Source organism: Dermacentor albipictus, chromosome 2 (genome assembly GCF_038994185.2).
Source record: "Dermacentor albipictus isolate Rhodes 1998 colony chromosome 2, USDA_Dalb.pri_finalv2, whole genome shotgun sequence".
Lineage (NCBI taxonomy): Eukaryota > Metazoa > Arthropoda > Arachnida > Ixodida > Ixodidae > Dermacentor > Dermacentor albipictus.
Genome location: NC_091822.1, coordinates 40222337 through 40239978, shown reverse-complemented (window position 1 = coordinate 40239978; position 17642 = coordinate 40222337). Strand labels below are relative to the sequence as shown.

Sequence of the window (17642 nt, the reverse complement as noted above, 5' to 3'; positions counted from 1 at the left end):
GCAGTGATGGTACAGCTGCGCTAATTGCGCCAAATTGCGCCAAGAGCGACCATCTTGTGGGCCAAAGGTCGCAGTTAAAATTGCGCTGGGCATGAAGTTGAAGTTGAAATTTATTTGCATCATCACAATGCGGGAATGCTCGGGCAAAAAGTGAAAATCAATTCACTTTAGAAGAGCCGGAGCCCCCATATACAAAGCATCCAAAAAGGGCTACAAAATACATTAACAAGGCACTTTAACTGTTTATCATTGCAGGTCAACCTCTAGTTTTATACAGTGTAATATAATATGAAGAGGTTGACAATAATTATAGATACATAACATACTAACAGCAGTGGTAAAAGAGTACTGACATCATGGAATGAAAAACTCGTGTATGTTACATATGCTGCACATTTCCACATGAACGTCTCGGAAAATTAATGTGTTCAACAGAACAGAACAGGTCAGCAGTGTGTGCAATTGCACACACTGCTGACCTGTTTCGTCAGGGCTGAGTACATTAATGTACTCAGCCCTAGCGATATGACGTAATGCCTTCTTTTGTAGCACATGCAGTTTGCTAATGTTAGACTATGTGGGATTTCCCCAATCCATGAAAGAATATTTCAGATGTGATAAGAAGAGTGAGCTATCAATTAACAATTTTGTGGATACGGGAAGGTATGAGCGAAATTTTCCTAGAACACCAACACACCTATTTAGGCAAGACATAACTGAGCTAACATCAGGATCCCAGCTCAGGTTTTTATTGAAAAGTATTCCTAGCGTTTTTACAGTGTAAATTATTTCAATGTTGCAGTTATCGAACTTTATCACTGCTGTTACAATAAGCAAACTTTGACGCACGGTGTGGAGGAGCGTCGCGTCTTTTCCTGACCGCGCTTGCAGGGTAAACTTCGCGCAAACCCTTCTCCATAGCATATTGGCTACCGTATATCAGTTAATATTTGCATTGTATATGGTAACCACCCCACCTACTCTTCTGCCCTCCTCAACTGCGCTACCCTTCTCTTGGGACCCATTCTGTAACCCTAATGGTCCACCGGTTATCTAACCTACACATTACACGACCTGCCCAGTTCCATTTATTTCTCTTAATATCAATTAGAATATCGACTATCCCTGTTTGCTCTCTGATCCACACCGCTCTCTTCCTGTCTCCTAATGTTACGCCTAACATTCTTCGTTCCATCGCTCTTTGCACGGCCCTTAACTAGTTTTCAAGCTTCTTTATCAGTCTCGAAGTTTCTGCCCCATATGTCAGCATGGGTAGAATGCATCGATTGTGCACCTTTCTTTTTAATGTTAATGGTAAGCTTCCAGTCAGCATCTGACTATGTCTCCCGAATGCACTCCAACTCATTTTTATTCTTCTGTAAATTTCCTTCTCATGATCAGGGTCCTTTGTGAGTAATTGACCTAGGTAAACGTACTCCTTCACCGACTCTAGAGACTGGTGATCCTGAACTTTTGTTCCCTTGCCTGGCTATTGATCATTATCTTTGTCTTCTGCATATTAATCTTCAACCCCACGCTTATACTCTCTCTGTTCAGGCCCTCAATCATTTGTTGTAACTCGTCCCCAGTGTTGCTGAACAGGACAGTGTCATCTGCAAATCTAAGGTTGCTAAGATATTCGCCATTGATCCTTACTCCTAAGCCTTCCGAGTTTAATAGCTTGAATACTTGTTCTAAGTGTGTGGTGAATAGCATTGTAGAGAAATATGCAGGTGCCAGTTGGAATCGGTTGGCACAGGACAGAGGTAATTGGGGTTCGCAGGGAGAGAGGCCTTCGTCCTGCACTGGTCATAAAATAAGCTGCTGATAATGATGATGGTAAGCACACGTGCGTTGGACCTTGTGCCAAAAGTGCTTGCTCCTACGCCAAATCGACTTTTAGCCTAGGCCAGGACCTGCGCCGAAAGGGGAAGTGGCTGTTCCGCTACTGCTTTCGGGATAGGGGCCGCACCATGCGCAGCCGCCGCGGTAGTAGAACGCCCCCTCCGTTGCCTTGCTTGGGACGCTTTCCTCTTGCGCGCGCGGGATTGAGCAGCCATCGTTCGTCCCGACTCGCGCGCTTTCACTCGGACGTGCACCATACGGCGCGTGGCGCTGATGTTATCGCCCTTACACTTTATACGGAGCATCAGGGTGATGCCGATGCCAGAAGGCGTAAACTGCTGACACGCACGTGGTAGGAGCGAAATGCCATACTAAAACGCTGCTGCCACGCACGGAAGTGACGTCACAGTTATGATGACGTTGTTTAAACAAGTATGGCGTGTTCCGGTTTATAGTTTTGCGCGCGCTGCTGGAGCTGCTTCAGCTTTTCAGCTTAGCTAAAACAGAATTTTACGGTTTCTTACTGTGTTGTGTGATAGAATGTTGTTCTAGTTAGTTGCGCTGGAAGAACCGGATGGTGTTCGAGCTTGCGATCTCGAGCCACACTTGGGCGCAACGCTGGAGCAGCTCGTTTCTTTATGCCTTGGAGCGCGTTTATGGTTGGTAGTGTGGTCTTGTGCAGCTCCTGTTACGTTTTTCAATGCTGTTGCTCTTGTTTGTTGAATTTACTGATGTGAATGGAGCATATGTGGGCTCTCAGTTTGGCAGAACTTTTTGCTCTTATGGTAAAAAACGTTTAAACTCGTTCCAAATGCTTGTTGCTGCAGTTGCCGCTTAGTGTTGTGCATCGATCGCGAAAAAAAAAAAAAGTTTCATCCTTCGTAGGATTGCTGTTGCAGATATTGCCTAAGTAAGTGAGCTGTTGCAATTTTTATATGGCACTCGATGTCGCATTTACCTGTACTGTTTCTTGTCTTGCATGTTCATACTGTTCCCTTGTTTATCGGATTTTGGCGGCTAGCGAATCGCGACTTGCTTGAGCACCTGCTCGCCACAGTTCTAAAGGAACATGTTGAGCAACCCCAATGTAAACTATGAAGACAAATATTGCGGAACGTGGCCCAGCCGCTCATAGTTCTACTTTGGCTCAATTTTGTTCTAAAGCTTGGCTGTCTTGAAGACCAAGAAATAAATTTCTTCCAGCTAGTTTGCTAAGCTGCTATTTAGTATTGCTTCTTGTGATGGCGCTATGCGAGGTACCAGGTTTGCGCAAATGTTCCTCGCAACTTGTTTACAAACATGATGTAGGTTCATTGCAGGAACCTGCATTAGGTTATAGATGTGAGATGCACGCTAATATGACCGGTGTGGGTTTGCGGATCCCTGCATGCCACTCTCAAGCAAATGCCAAGTTTCCATTGTATGAATCTTCCTTGACTTCGCAGGGCTTGTTTGGTTAATCCCTTCATCTGTGCAATAGAATACTCATTAGTCATGAGCCTTACCCTGATCCTCTTGTCCAACCAAAAAAAAATCTTTTAGGCATTGCATTAGGGAATATATCTGAGTGCCAATGTGACAATTTTTGCCTCTGTAACCTTTTTATGCGAAGCATATTACGAGGGCTCAACCCAGCTCCTCAGGCGCGGCGGTGACCATGAAATCACGTGACACCGTGACGTCACGACAGAGGAGAAGTGGCTTTGGCTCAACTCTTGCAAGACGGGCTGGGTGGGAATCGAACCAGGGTCTCCGGAGTGTGGGACGGAGACGCTACCACTGAGCCACGAGTACAACGCTTCAAAGCGGTACAAAAGCGCCTCTAGTGAATGCGGTGTTGCCTTAGAAACGCGCTGTTTCTAAGGCGTGCGTCTCTTGCTCAGGCGCACATTTCGTTGCCGCGCCGAACGCTGCTTTGCTCGACGCTCACCGCGTCCAATGCGGGGCGCGTAGTCGCTGCCCTGTAGCCCATTGTCTTACACCCCTTGGCGGGTCGACGGGAACGCTGTCGCGTTCCACTCTTGAAGGCGAAGAAGTAATGCATGAGTTGTTTCTTCGTCTAGCCGAACCAAATATAGCCAAGCAACAGCAGTTCACCAGGCTAAACAGTGGTTCAACAACTAAAATAAAGGCTAGTATGCTTCGCATCCTGGGCTTAACCTTACCTAAGCCACAGCCATTTTTTTTTTCTCCCATCTTATCAGTGAAGGCCTTGTTCGAACAGAGTGCCATGCAGTGACAGAAATTCTCATCACAGTAAGAAAATCTCTGAAGGAGATTTTTGAGTCTGACTAGGACTTCGTCTTGGGCAAATTGGTGAACTCTGCTGCACATTGTTTTTGTGTGCGAAAATCTATTTACAGAGGAAGGACACATGAAAGTGCGAACTACTAACTGATTTAATGATTCAAAGGATGAAACATAGTGTACAAATTTTGTGCACAGGCAAGAGGTGAATGTTGTGACAGTGCTAGTTTGTCTTTTAATGCTACAAATAGCCATTAAACAAGTGCACCTCTGGGGAATTAAGGCAATTGAAGTGCTACTAACATGTGCACTCTCTGATAAAATATACCTTCGTGAGCTCATGCGATGTTTTGTTGCTACTCCTGCACAGGATCATAATGTGCGAAAGCACGGCTCATATGAGCAGGCCTTGCAATGTGTGCTGCACCATCCGGCTTATTTAAATTGTTTGAATGCTCCCTCAAATAGTCATTCAGGCATTGGGCCGTTTGGTCCACGTAGAACTTGCCACAGCTGAGAGATATCTTATGACCAACCCACAGCACAATGCTCAATATGGTTGGCGTGATTTTTCATACACCCTTGTCTTTAGGTACGAGAACACAATTGGGCTAATTTGACAGGTGTATAAAGGAACAAATGGGACATTGTATCTAGCAGGCATGTTCTTGAAGCTGTGGGTAAATTTGTGCGCATATTTGTACATGAGGTGTACAATTTGTACACCTCAGGCCTAGTGGCGTCTGTTCCACTTACATTTGATTAGCAAGTCCTTGTCGAGCTGCTCTTCAGCTTTCGGGAAATGGATTCGGCCATGGCACGCATGACCTAATTCCCCCACCTGTTCGCTAGTTGCGCTTCTGCTGTGACGGGTATTGCGACGCTCGCCACCAAGGTGCTCTGTCAGGAGCATATACTAGATTGACAAGTAACCTTATTTCTGCATTTCTTGTCAGCAATTTGGGCACACTTGGCTAAAACTTTCGTGTTTAGTGCACTAGTGAGTAGTTACTCTAAGCACCTTTATGACAAGTTGACTGTCTTTGCTATGCGCTTAGCTGAAAACCTTCTATGTTTTTAAAGCTGATTCTGAACAGTATCCACAATCGCCGACCAAGTCACTTCCTTTGGCCTCCTCGGATGTTCTTATCTTCCAAGCTGAATTAGGCTTTATCGAGCTGAGCCATAATTGTTTGACCAGATGATGAAAATAGGTAATGAACTCGGAGAAAGCATAGGGTAAATTAAATATGCATTTTTGCAATTTATAAATAGTATGGATAAGGGAAATGAAAGTGGACGAAAAGATAGTTTGCTGTAGGTAGGAGCTGAATCCACACCACCTTCATTAGGCATGTAGTGCCTTACCAATTCAGCTACTGTGGCACTCACCCTCCCATCCCCTTGGCATAAGCCACTACCACTCACAGCCACAGCAGCAGACGTCTTAACTGCAGGCATCATAAAATACATCAGCAGGCAACTGTTCAAGGGCTCTGACTTCGGCTGCCCCTTGATGCCCTAAGACAGGGTATGATGGTTTATTGGCCATTTGCCCACTTGGTGCAAGCGGCCTGTTGATGTGATTTGATCAAATGAACAGGCATTTGAAATCTCACTTACTCAATTGGTTGTACATGCCGTTACCAAATCTGTTCTTTGAAAGGTGAAGCGTTCCTCACTAGGACACACCATCGGACATAAGAAGAACAGATATCACTAGTTATGACTTCGTGCCATATGTGCTCAGAATTAGCCACAAATTGAAAAACTTGACTAGTAGATATGGTGCCCCAATGGTTTCTCCCGCACCGAAGTGATTAGCCCAATTGTGTCTTTGTGACACGAGTACTGAGAGACAAGGATGTACAAAGAACCATGCCAAGCACTTTGTGTGTTGTGCTGTGGGGGTTATCAGCGCAATACCTCTCTGCTGTGGCAAGTCCTATGCAGGTCAGAGGGACTAGTGTCTAAAGGGACACTAAAGGCAATTATTAAGTCAAGCTAAAGTAATAGATTAGTGCTCGAAAACGTCGAAGGCATCACTGTTATTGCGAACAGAGCTTCAGTAATTGATGAACGGAAGTAACTGCAATACACAATTAGAGGCTGCCCCAGCACATTAAAGTACCAGCCCGATGATGAAGGCACTCCTCATTAAAGTTCTGTCGCTAGGACTTATCTACTAGTAATAAAAAGATTGCTGCATTGCATTATAATATGAAAGAAAATGCTATTCGTCTAGTTCTATTTGATATTTAGAAAAAAGAACCCATTGAGGTTACCCTTGAAAGCATCGCCCACGCTTACATGTTTTAGTAGTTTCGTTATCACATAGTGCTGAGCTGGATTTTCTGGCTCGTGAAACTCGCACAAACTGCAAGTTATAGAGAATTCGATGTTTATGTGATGTTGCTGGATTCCCGAACACTCCGTGCTACTTGATCAAGAGCAGTTGCAGCGGCGAGTTCAACGTTCTGTCTTGGCTCGGTTGCTACATGGCCGGGCTTACGCATTTTGCACAGAAAACTGTAGCACCCTCTGTAGGGTACTGTTTTACTCACCAATGGAAGTGAAGGGCAGTGATAGCACAACGTCGCCACTCTGTCCTCAGGAGCAGGCGAATTGAATTGCTCTCTAGGTATGCGAACCCTTCAGATGCAATTTTCTCGTAAACTATCTCTTCTTGGCATGGAAGAAGCACTGTGAGGTTTATGGAATGCTACTTTAATAGGCAACATCTACTTAGTATTTGCCTTTAGTGTCCCATTAAATGGCCATAATAGGAAGCACTCAAACAATTCAAATAAATTTCATGGTGTGCATCTTGGCACGCTTTGCAAGGCCTACTAATGTGAACTGTGCTTTTTGCGTGTTATGATCTTGGGCAGTGCATGAGTTCATGGAGGCATATGTTATTAAAACAGTCCTGCATGTGTTAGTTAATATAATTCATTTTAATTGCATGTGACCTTAGAAGCAGGCTAGTAGCCAACAAACTGTTGTATGCTACCCCAAGGCATTTAGGCGGTCAAAGTTAGGGGCGTCGACCATTTGCCTGCTCCTAAGACCGATTAATGGCAAATCAGTTCTGTGGAAGCCCGCAAAATAAAGGAGGGTTCACGAAAAGGAAAATTCTCATCAACCTGACTTTAGCACAATGTCCTGGGTTCCATCCCAGGACCTGGAGAAAATTTTTTTTCAGCTATGAAGCTTTTTTTTTCGAAGAAATCCCTTATGGGTTTTTAAAAAACTGCTTTGGGCTGAGAAACCTATGAAGCCATCATTGTTTTAACATACATCACATGACATAGCCATAGGTACGTACGATTGTATAACACATAATCACTGATAACTTGACAATCCATGCTTCTCTTTCATATGCTCGTCCAGTACACATGTAGAACGCAACAGTCTGCATGTTGTAAGCTGACTTCAAATGGCCGGAGTAGAAATCATGCTGTCAGTGTCACACAATCATAGTCACTGACGTCTTTTTGCTTTTGTTACACACATAGTTCATTTTACACAAACATGTTGGTCCGCCTAGCAACACTTCACGTTAATCATAACAATGTTGGGTTACCAGCAAAATGTTACCATAACATTGGTTCCCATAATGCATGGGAGTCGCTCCATTTTGATTTCCGACTTGTGTAGTTGTTTAACCCTTTTGCTGGAATTCAAATTAACAAGTCCTCATTGTTAATTACATGAATGCAATAATGACTTGCAGGCTAAGGCAATGTTTTCAGACTTGCGACGGAAGCACTGTGAGCAGAGGTGTATGTACAAAGAAGTTGTGCGAAGGCTAGGTTTGGTCGTCCTGGTCACCAATTTATGGGAGGCAGCATGAAGAGGTAACTAGGCTTATTCAAGCCAGTCAGCCATGGTGTCACGGGATCTTGGGAGCACGTGCACTAGCATGTTCTATTCTTGCTCTGCCTGTGCGTGAGCCCATCTTCTTTGCCTATGTTGGAAGTGATAGCCGCGCGGCTACAGAGCCCATCTCCTAGTGCGAAGTGCAATTGAAATAAAGTCCAATGGTAAAGCCCCCAGGTAAAGTGTGCAGACGGTGTCGTCATTGGTAGTGTCGGGTTCTCGCAATCTGAGAGATATACACCAGGCAGCACCGGCAGCATAGGTTGTGAGTGAAGCGCAGCCACATATGATACCAAAGTGAGAAATCGCAACCTGCCACAAGCACTCGTAGATGCACGGGCCTGTAGAAGTCGGAGCTCCAAAAGTAGACCATCTGGCAGCTTGGGACTTGCGTGGAGATAGCGCAAGTGTTGGTCACTCATGTTGTTGACTTAGAAGTGATTCTCGAGCTGAAGAAACCAGATGGCAAAGTTGCTCCTGCAAAATTTCGGTAGGCCATGCATCTGCGGAAGATGTGAGCACAACATCGGAAAGCTTGCCTGCTGCTGCTTTCAGTGGAATCTCGAATGCCGATAGCATCAGGGTTGCAGTGGTCACTCAATGCATCACGAAAGTTGTGCTTGTGGCAACGCCGCGCCAGCGAGAGTGAAATTTGCGCCTTGTTGAGTCGGTGGCTGAGCCTCTGAATTGGCGATGAGTGAGTTGCCCCGAGTGGAAAGCGGGCAGCTTGTGGGGACGTCTAAGGAAGAACAGCGACGAGCTGTAAAGTAGCCGAAGGCGCTTGCGTTTAGCCCAGTGTATTTCTTGGAAAGAATCGTCGAGAAGCTGCCTTTGAGCTGGGGGAGGAAGCTCATGGACCACGTAGAGGTTTGATGCTGGGGTCGGCGCATACCGACGACCAGCACGGGTGGAAGCAGGTGATGTGGGACGACCATATTCAGAATGACACGATAGATTGCGAGAGCTGTTGTGATGGAGCACCAGCTGGAGGAGAGTGAGTGCTCGAGGTGACATAGTGAGCAAGGACGGCTGCCCACGAGTCCTTGTACAAGTCAGAGCAGGGGCTGAGAGCCGGAGCCTGGAACCTTGTTAAGAAGGAAATGGTTGTTTAGCGGGATGAACCAGATGTCCAGCATGTCAATGTAGAATTCCCATGCCCCCTACAATCGCAAGACTTCTGCCAAACCGTGTGAGGCCACGTCACTACTCGCCTTGGTAAAGTCGGTGCGCTGATGCTGGCATGGCAGGGCTCAGTCGTCCTGGTCACCAAGTTGTGGGAAGGCTGGGCTCGGTCAGCTGTGTCATCACTTTGAGGGAGGCAGAGCGAAGAAGTAGCTGCCGTAGCCACTGTTTGTTTAAGCCAGCCATGGTGCCACGGGATCTCGGGGCAGGCTGACACCGCGGCCGCTTTGGTCAAGTGCGCTAGCGTGATCTATTCTCGCACTACCTGCGTGTGAGCTCATCTTTTTCGCCTGCGTTAGAGGTGACAGTCATGCCGCTACGAGGTACTAAACATGTTTACTGTTTGAGCATCTCTGAATTGCATGAGCTATTAAATACACCCATCACACAAGTGCAGAGCCCTTCCGCCAAGTCTATCTGGCAGGAGTCTTTTGTCCTGTAAATATTCACGTTTTCCCTGTCCATTGCACAGCTGTATCCTGCTACGTCTACTTGGTTAGATGCCGACGCCAAACTTGGAGGAAAAAGCGAAGCTAGATCCTTATTAAACGACTTCAATGTGATAGAATTTTTACAATTATCAGCATTCAAAATTAGCTCTCATTACAAACCACATTTAAATTTGCAAGAAACTCTCACTAAAAGGCAAAGCTTATACTTTCTGATGAGCCTACCTTGTGCATTTTCATTCCTTAAGAATTTGTGTACTTGTCCTTATAGCTTTTATCTTCACCATTAAGTGAACAGGGTTTTTCAACTTATGGTCAAAAGACATTTACACAAGAACTAAAATTCGTGCTATCTTGTGCTGTCAAGCCAAATTTAAGCTTTTCTGTGTTGTATGTCATCTTGCTTTTGTGTTCTACTTGGCGCTTAATAGACAATTTATGCACAAACAAACCATTTGTATTACAGACTCTTCAACTTTATATGCAAAAAGTATTGCCATTGCACACAGAAAACACTGAAATATAGTAATTCTGAGAATTGTTTTCCGCGCAAGAAATTTGGTTGGCTTTGGGCAAGGGTCTAAAAATGTTGCATAATTTGGTTTCCTAAAGTCAGTTTTTCCGTAATACAGCTGTAGTCACAGGACATGTGTGTTCCTTAATTACAGACGTGCGCACCACATGTGCTTACACATGTGCTTAAGATACCCCGATAGACATTTTACACACAAACAAACCATTTGTATTACAGACTCTTCAACTTTAAATCCAAAAAGTACTTCCATTGCAGACATAAAATACTAAAATATGGTAAAAAATTCTGGGAATTGTTTTCTGCACAAGAAATTCGGTTGCCTTTGGGCAAGGGTCCAAAAATGTTGTGTAAGTCGGTTTCCTAAAGTCAGATTTTCCGTAATACAGCTGTGTTACGCGGTGAAGCATGTCAAAAATGAAAAGAGGCTGTTGTCACAGGACATGCGTGTTCCTTAATTACACATGCACGCACCTGCTGTCTCCTGTCATATTACAAATACCGACACTTGTAATAACTACTGGCAGCCATTCAAAGCTGTTTGTGTGGAGATTTAAGGCCCATGTTCTGGGGTGAAAAGTGCGGCCCTAGCTGTAAGAAAGTAACGTTTTGTTTATCAAGCCAAAGTTTATAGTGTTCATGTTTTTTAAGTGTTTAATATTTCTAGAATAATAGCTACATCCTTGCAAGGCAGTTGAAATAACAGCTCACATTGCCCCAGCCATGTCCAAAGTAGTTCTGATGGCCTGCTAGTACAATAAATAGGTGTATTGGTGCTTTTACTGACAGGAGACGGAGGGTGCACAGACGTATCATTAAGGGGACACTAAAGCAAAACAATAAATCAGTTTAGACTAATAAAGCATTGTTTTAGAACCCTGCAGGCAGTCATTTTAAAGCAATAGTTTGGTTATTAGATGTGAAAATGAAGTTCGAAGTATCAGTATTTGAAATTCACGCCAAAACCTCGACACAGCTGCGTCAGTGTGACGTCAGGGATTTCAAAGTATATTTTTGCATTTGGGCAGCGTTGGCTGAGTAAAAATTCCAGAAACTTCATATTTGGTTCCTTTAGAACACAATGTAGACAGTCTGTACCGCTATGTACTTAAGTAGGCCCTAGAAGATACCATCCAAATCCATGACGTCACAGCGACCAGGTCTGGGAACTTCAAGGAGGCGTCGCCACCCGTCTTTTGTTTTTGCACTTTTTCTGGTCTACCAAGCATCTTATACTGGTAAGAGTGGTGTTTTTGGTGTTGTAGAAAGGTAATTTACTAATGCAGAAGAAATAATTTTTCTCTTTATTGTCACTTTAAGGAACACATTATATGTCCCTGACAGTGGCCCCTTTCCACTTTTATAATATGCTTCGCCGTCGTACATTGCATATGCTTCACTGCATAACAAGACCGTATTGTGGCGAAGCTGATTTTAGGAAACTGAATTATGCAACATTTCTGGGAACCTTACATGGCTTCATTCTGTAGAGGCTCTAGGAAAAGGCACGCTGCTCTATATTCGCAGCAAACATAATCTGCGTCATAGAAAAAGAAATGTTTGTGATGTTTATTCGCAAAATATTCATGTAACGTCAGCCAAAATATTACCTGCCGTTTTATTGTGGCACTGCTGCCAGTAGGCCTGAATACCTGAGTGGGTCTGAGTAGTCTGGCTCTGAAAATTGCCCATTGATAATATTTGCATTCCGTTAAGATCAGTTTTTGCCTTTACTAAGATGCAAATGAAAAAATGTTACGGTGATGTAGCATTTAGCATGGCCTTTAATACGTCCCGAAGACATGGTGGACCGATCACACTGAAGGCGCAGTTCAATCTTAAGCTGGGTCCCCACAAGAGATGAAGGACACGATGTGATGATGGTCATGTGCAGATGATGAAGTGCCTAAGAAATGCCCACATTATAATTATTTGTGTCAATAGAAGAATTATAAGCAACCTCTAAAAATCTGACTTGTTGTGATGAAATTGAAAAAGTTGGCAGGTATGTATTATGACATTGATGCAGAAAACATTCATTTTGTCATTAAAGAAAGTCGTGTATGCATTCACTTTTTCATCTTCCCTCTTGTGCTTGGGCCTTCATTGTTCTGCATTGTGCAACAGGTAAAATGATGAGAAATATAACTAAAGACAAATAAAATCCTAGCCTGCTAACATACGCCTGCTCAGTACACTATTGACACGCTCTGGTTTATTAAGCGTGCTCACCTGTCAATTCAGGCACAGAAGCAGGTCCTGTTCTTGAGCTGAAACATACACAGCCATGCTTACATAGGAAACAACTTTCAGGAGGCCAATTATTGACACGCATTGCAGATAGTACTATGGATCAAGCATGAAGCTGACCACAATGCCCTCGAACTCTTCCCAACATACATATATTTTCTAGCATCCTGGGCCAACCTTCTGGCCATGCTTTGAAGCTGCTGTCAGGTTTCGAACCAAGCCCAATCTTTCTGGCTTTGTTGTCCTCCTCGTCGTACCATTTCCCCCCTCATTTATGTTTGTCTTATTGAGATAGATACTATGTGATGATATTTCATTTGTGTGTAGTTTGGGCAAAATCAATTTCGAATAAAACAAGCCACCCAGCTATTTTTATGGCCTAATTGTTTTTGCGCTCATTGATCATGGAGACCTACCTGCACGGCTGCATGTATATGGCAACTAAGTTCTCGTCAGATGTTATGTGAATATTTAATTAATAAACTTCATTTACATTTCTGCGCAGCACAGACCCATTGCGGCTGCAACTATACTGAGCTGCATGGCTGTTTGCAGCATCATTACGGAATAAAATCTGCCAGTCTTTATTTAATAAACAGTCAACATAGTGAATAACCGAATACTATTTTGTATATTCTAAATTTAAGTACTTTATGGCTTGCACTGTCGTGTTCTTATAACTTTGGCAGGCCTAAAAATCTCAACAGACCATCTAACTATGTGGAGTGATTTTTTAGCCATTACATATTCATTGCGTTTGCCTGTTTTCCTCATGGCTACCAATAATCAGTAGATATCATGTCGGTTATTTATATTTGGAATTGGTGACTTTCCAAAAACCTCATATACCCCCCCCCCCCCCAAAAAAAAACATCCATCGCATACATGCAATAAAAGTTTAATGCACCCATGGAAGGGGAAGTAAATCGTAAAGATTTAAGTTAGAAGCTGAGAGTAAGATGGTATTTCGACGTGAACAGCAGACTACAACAAATAAAGCAGTGGCACAAAACAAAGCGAATGAAAAAAGTATTGTTCAGCCAATAAAAACATTTCACTGTTGCTGCAAGGTGAGAAGAGGGAAGCAGCCCTGCACTCACCCCAGCAACTACAGGCTTGACCGAAGGGTCCAAGACATCTCGAACATAATGTCCACACTTGGCCAAAGAAGCGGGAACCATATCGAGAAGCTTGTGTTCTGGCCACAGAAGCGGGAGCTCACAGGCCTTGTGTTAGAATTCTGTAGCCTGGTGAAGTTACAAACCGTACTCTTGTAGCGATGTGTTGGCCAGGTTTTGACTGGTTGCCCTGGTCCAGTGAAGTCTTGACTGCATGTCTTCAGCACAATCCATGGGGCAACCTTCCTATGTGGCTTTCATCCATGTTCCAGCTATTCCCTTCATTTTTGTCACCCGGGGCTTCGTGGTCCGCAGTGATTAGTCCCTTACTTAATATATACAAATAGGTCCTTTAATTTTCCTGTTTTCTTGCCTTGAATGCCCTCATACCTATTGCAAACAGAAAAGGAAGATAGCACCACTCTTCTATCATGATCGTTCACATTAGAGTTCCATTAAAGGAGCAAGATCAGGGTATCCATGGCATCTGTCTCGATTCTTTACATTTTGTGCCATATTACCCAGGACTCGTACTGTGGGTGCAGGCGTCATCTGTAAGTTTGGGAGGTGGGAGCACCTTCTGCTTGCTTCAGCTCCTGTCTGACCTTGCCCTTCAGCACAACAGTCTAAAGTTCACAAAGCCAGGATGCCCCCGGAGGTGAATGACACAACCTGTCAGCCCAGCCCTTGGAGCAGCCAATGACCTGCCTATCGATGCGAAGGACAACTGCAATGACAACTGCAAAGCTTGCAAGGCTGGTACGATAAATTTCTTCAGTGACATCCATCTTGAAGGCCTAGTCCTTGAAGTGAATGGCGCATAGAGTGCAGACTTATCTTGCCGCCACAACGATGACTGCTCCATAGCTCACAAGGCTGGGATAGCAAGTCTCATCGGAAGGCTGATCGTGCAGGCCTAGCCCTTGAAACCACCAGCTGTGTGTCTGCCAATAATCTGTGCCTTCATCGTGATGGGCTCTCCAAGGTCTGCAAGGCTGGAACGCTGAGGTCATCCCATCTGAAATTTGGAAGCTTTGCCCTTCAAGCATCCAGTACCACCATGGCAGTATTAAAGATGGGAGGAACTGCAAGGATCACTAGTGTTTACTAACAATTATGTAGCATCCTTGTCTGTGCACTCACAAGTGCCCTAGGGACCTAAAAGACTGAAATATGGGACATTGAGTGGCTGAGAATTATGGGAATATTCCTGCACACTGACATCAAAGAAAAGTAATAGAATACTTACATCTATGTCACAAATAATTGTTAAGTTCAACTTAGTTTGCTTTCAACGAGAGTGACGTAGAGGCTTGTGAATACTTTGAATTGGACATCTGCTGCAGTAAAGTGAAGCTCGAGGTCCGATTGACCAAATTAGACAAGAAAGCGCGTTACACATCCGCTAAGCCAACAGGGATTTTAATAAGCAGGCCATAGAGCTGGGTTTGTTCACATGACTAGAGGATGCCCATTGATAAATCTAAGTAACTCGGTCTAAAAAATGCTGCAAGAATTTAACACTACTTGAGTAGCGATATTCTCACAGCAAATAAATGCGTTGCAGAAGCTAGTCATAGCTCCAGAAGCACAGAAACTCAGAGGCGAATCTGAATTTGTGCCACAAAAGCCATTCTGTTCTCTGTCAGCAGGTCTGCTATGCTGTGTTGGTCAATGGGTGCTGTGTCTGCCCTGAAGACGGCGACAGCTTACCTTTAACTGGGACTGATAGTCCATTTAGCACCACTGCTAAAGTAATGTTAAACATTTATCTTAAAGACAAAAACGCAAAACAAAGCGGGGAGGGAGGGGGGGATGAAGCTTGCAGAAAAACGAGAAAAGGATTCTTTGAGATAAGGTGTGGCAGTCATGATCAGAACCAGAACGATAAGTCAAAGGAGAGTTTTTGCACTTTCGTGTGTGATCAAACGGACAGGCATCATACTGAAGGCGTCAAGAAGAGCACAAGGATGAAGCAAAGGCACTTGGCAGCTTGGAAAGACAGAGTCACGCAATTGAATGCAGAAAAATTGCGGGAAACAACTCAAGCACCCGAATGCAAGAAAAGAGTGAAAATAATACTTTATGTTAAAGAAAAAGGATTTCCTTTTGAACACAATATTAATATAACACTGCACCACTGTACGATACATCAAACATTATACACAGCTCCAAAATTGCATAACTGTGCAAACTCAGCCTGAAATAGATGGAATAAAATTTGTTCCTTGTGAGCAAATCAGGATGTGTGGCTTGCATAAGCTGAATGCGTGCAGTTTTAACTTAGCAAAAAAGTTATTAATTAGTCAAACTTCTATAGTGGTGACCAAAATAGGAGTTTGGCAATGGGAAAGAAAAGAACATTTACATTTGTGTGCAGTAGTGTGAGAGTTAACGTGGGCAGAAGTGCAATGTGTAAATAGGGTCTATTTTGGGCAGATATTCCGAGATATAAATTGCACTGGTATTGTACTGAATCAAGTTATCTTGACATGAAGCAATAGCCTGCCCTTTAATTTGCATAGATTTTGCCATACAGTTTGCCAACACTTGCATGGCTGTTAGTCTACTGCATACTTTGGCAAAGCCAGATAGCTGTCATGCTAAATGTCATGTATAAGGCAGCCATGTATGTCTATCCACGAGCAGGCATATCTGTATTTTATGACTGTGCGCATGTTTATTGTTGACAGATATCGTATGTTGTGCATAACATAAAGTATGTCCTTGCATTCATAATGGACGGCAATATTTCTCAGTTCTACCCTGTCCCCTCACTCTAGGTCTTTGTCCAGAGAAGGAATGCCCACTGCTTGAGTGCCCATGACACAGTCGATGCTGCTTCAAGCTTCAACAATTCTTGTGTCAGTTACAGCTATGCAAGCCAATATTTGCACCAAGAAGATGTTGCTTAGCTCCTTCAGGTTTTTTAAATAAAGTACTTTACCAACAAAAGTATGCCCGGGGGCTGTCCCCCTTCGACTTTTCTTTGGCATTTACAACACATCCTAAGACCATAAATGCTTATTCAAAGCACCCAATACACTTTAGGCCGAACATTGTCTGCAAAGTATATGAAGAGGTACTGACATGATATCTTCAATTATTCCTTTTTTTCTCTCATTAAATTAAGGCTTTAGAGCTCTAAAAATATAATAACAAGCCTTGGAGTGGCGTGATTTAGTATAATAGCTTTCCTAGAGCCGGTTTCAGTTTTGTTTTCTGGGAGGATACTGTGTAGTGACATCACAACACAGTATGTGGTCATGTGAGAAAAGGACATTGCGACGTTTTGACACTCTCTTGAGGCCTCCGGCTAGCTCAGTCGACTTGTGCACTGCAAATTTTGAAGGTCAATGTAGCAGCACAGTGGACGACTGAATGAGCTAGAGCGAGTGTCATAACATCGTAATGTCCTGCTCCCACATGACCATATACTGTGTCGTGACATCAGGGCATAGTATCCTCCTGGAAAACAAAAGTGGCTGTAAAGAGGCTACTATATTAAATTATTTACGGTGTTTTGAGGCTTCACCCCTCAAACGCTGTCTGTCGTCTTCTCTCCGCCCATCTTCAGCACTGATAAATTCAATTATAAACGTGCACTAATCAGCTCAGTTAAGCACACTCGTGCAGTATGTACTACCAAGCACTTTTTTATCCCCTTCCATGTCGCACTGTTACGCCGATGGAGGCGAAATGAAAAGGCACCCATGTATTGTGCATTTGGCGCATATTAAGGAAACCCAGATGGTCAGAATTAATGCGGAATCCCCCACTACGGTGTGCCTCGTAATCATATCATGGTTTTGGCATGTAAAACCCCATAATTCATTTCATTCTGACGAGAAGTGGCTAATGTATTTTTAGAACCTCAGTTGGCAACGTGTTTTACCTGCTCAGAAAGAATAAATTTGCTTCTTCTTGTGCTGTCCCATGGATTATGCATTGCTTTCGATCAAAAGCCTGACTAAGCATTGAGACACATTTTGGCTTGTCCATGGCAATGCTAGAGAATGCTAAATAATGTTTATGAGCCGAGCTTGTTTTTGGCCGTTTTTAGAAAAAAGCCATGGACGAACCTAGCTCGTCGAAGGCACGGAAAATGTTAAACATACCACTATGTGTACAAGTATT

General features: G+C 43.7%; 1 long non-coding RNA gene across 3 annotated transcripts; it reads left to right on the top strand.

The window, feature by feature from the left end:
• The first annotated feature begins 2204 nt into the window (after window positions 1–2204).
• LOC139055388 (uncharacterized) lies at window positions 2205–16448 on the top strand. Of its 3 annotated transcripts, none has more exons than XR_011511717.1 (3): window positions 2205–2504; window positions 14123–14264; window positions 16289–16448. It is a non-coding gene; the product is annotated as an uncharacterized lncRNA (long non-coding RNA). The 3 variants fall into 3 exon arrangements; XR_011511715.1 differs by having other exon boundaries at window positions 14051–14264; XR_011511716.1 differs by having other exon boundaries at window positions 14031–14264.
• The last annotated feature ends 1194 nt before the right edge of the window (window positions 16449–17642 follow it).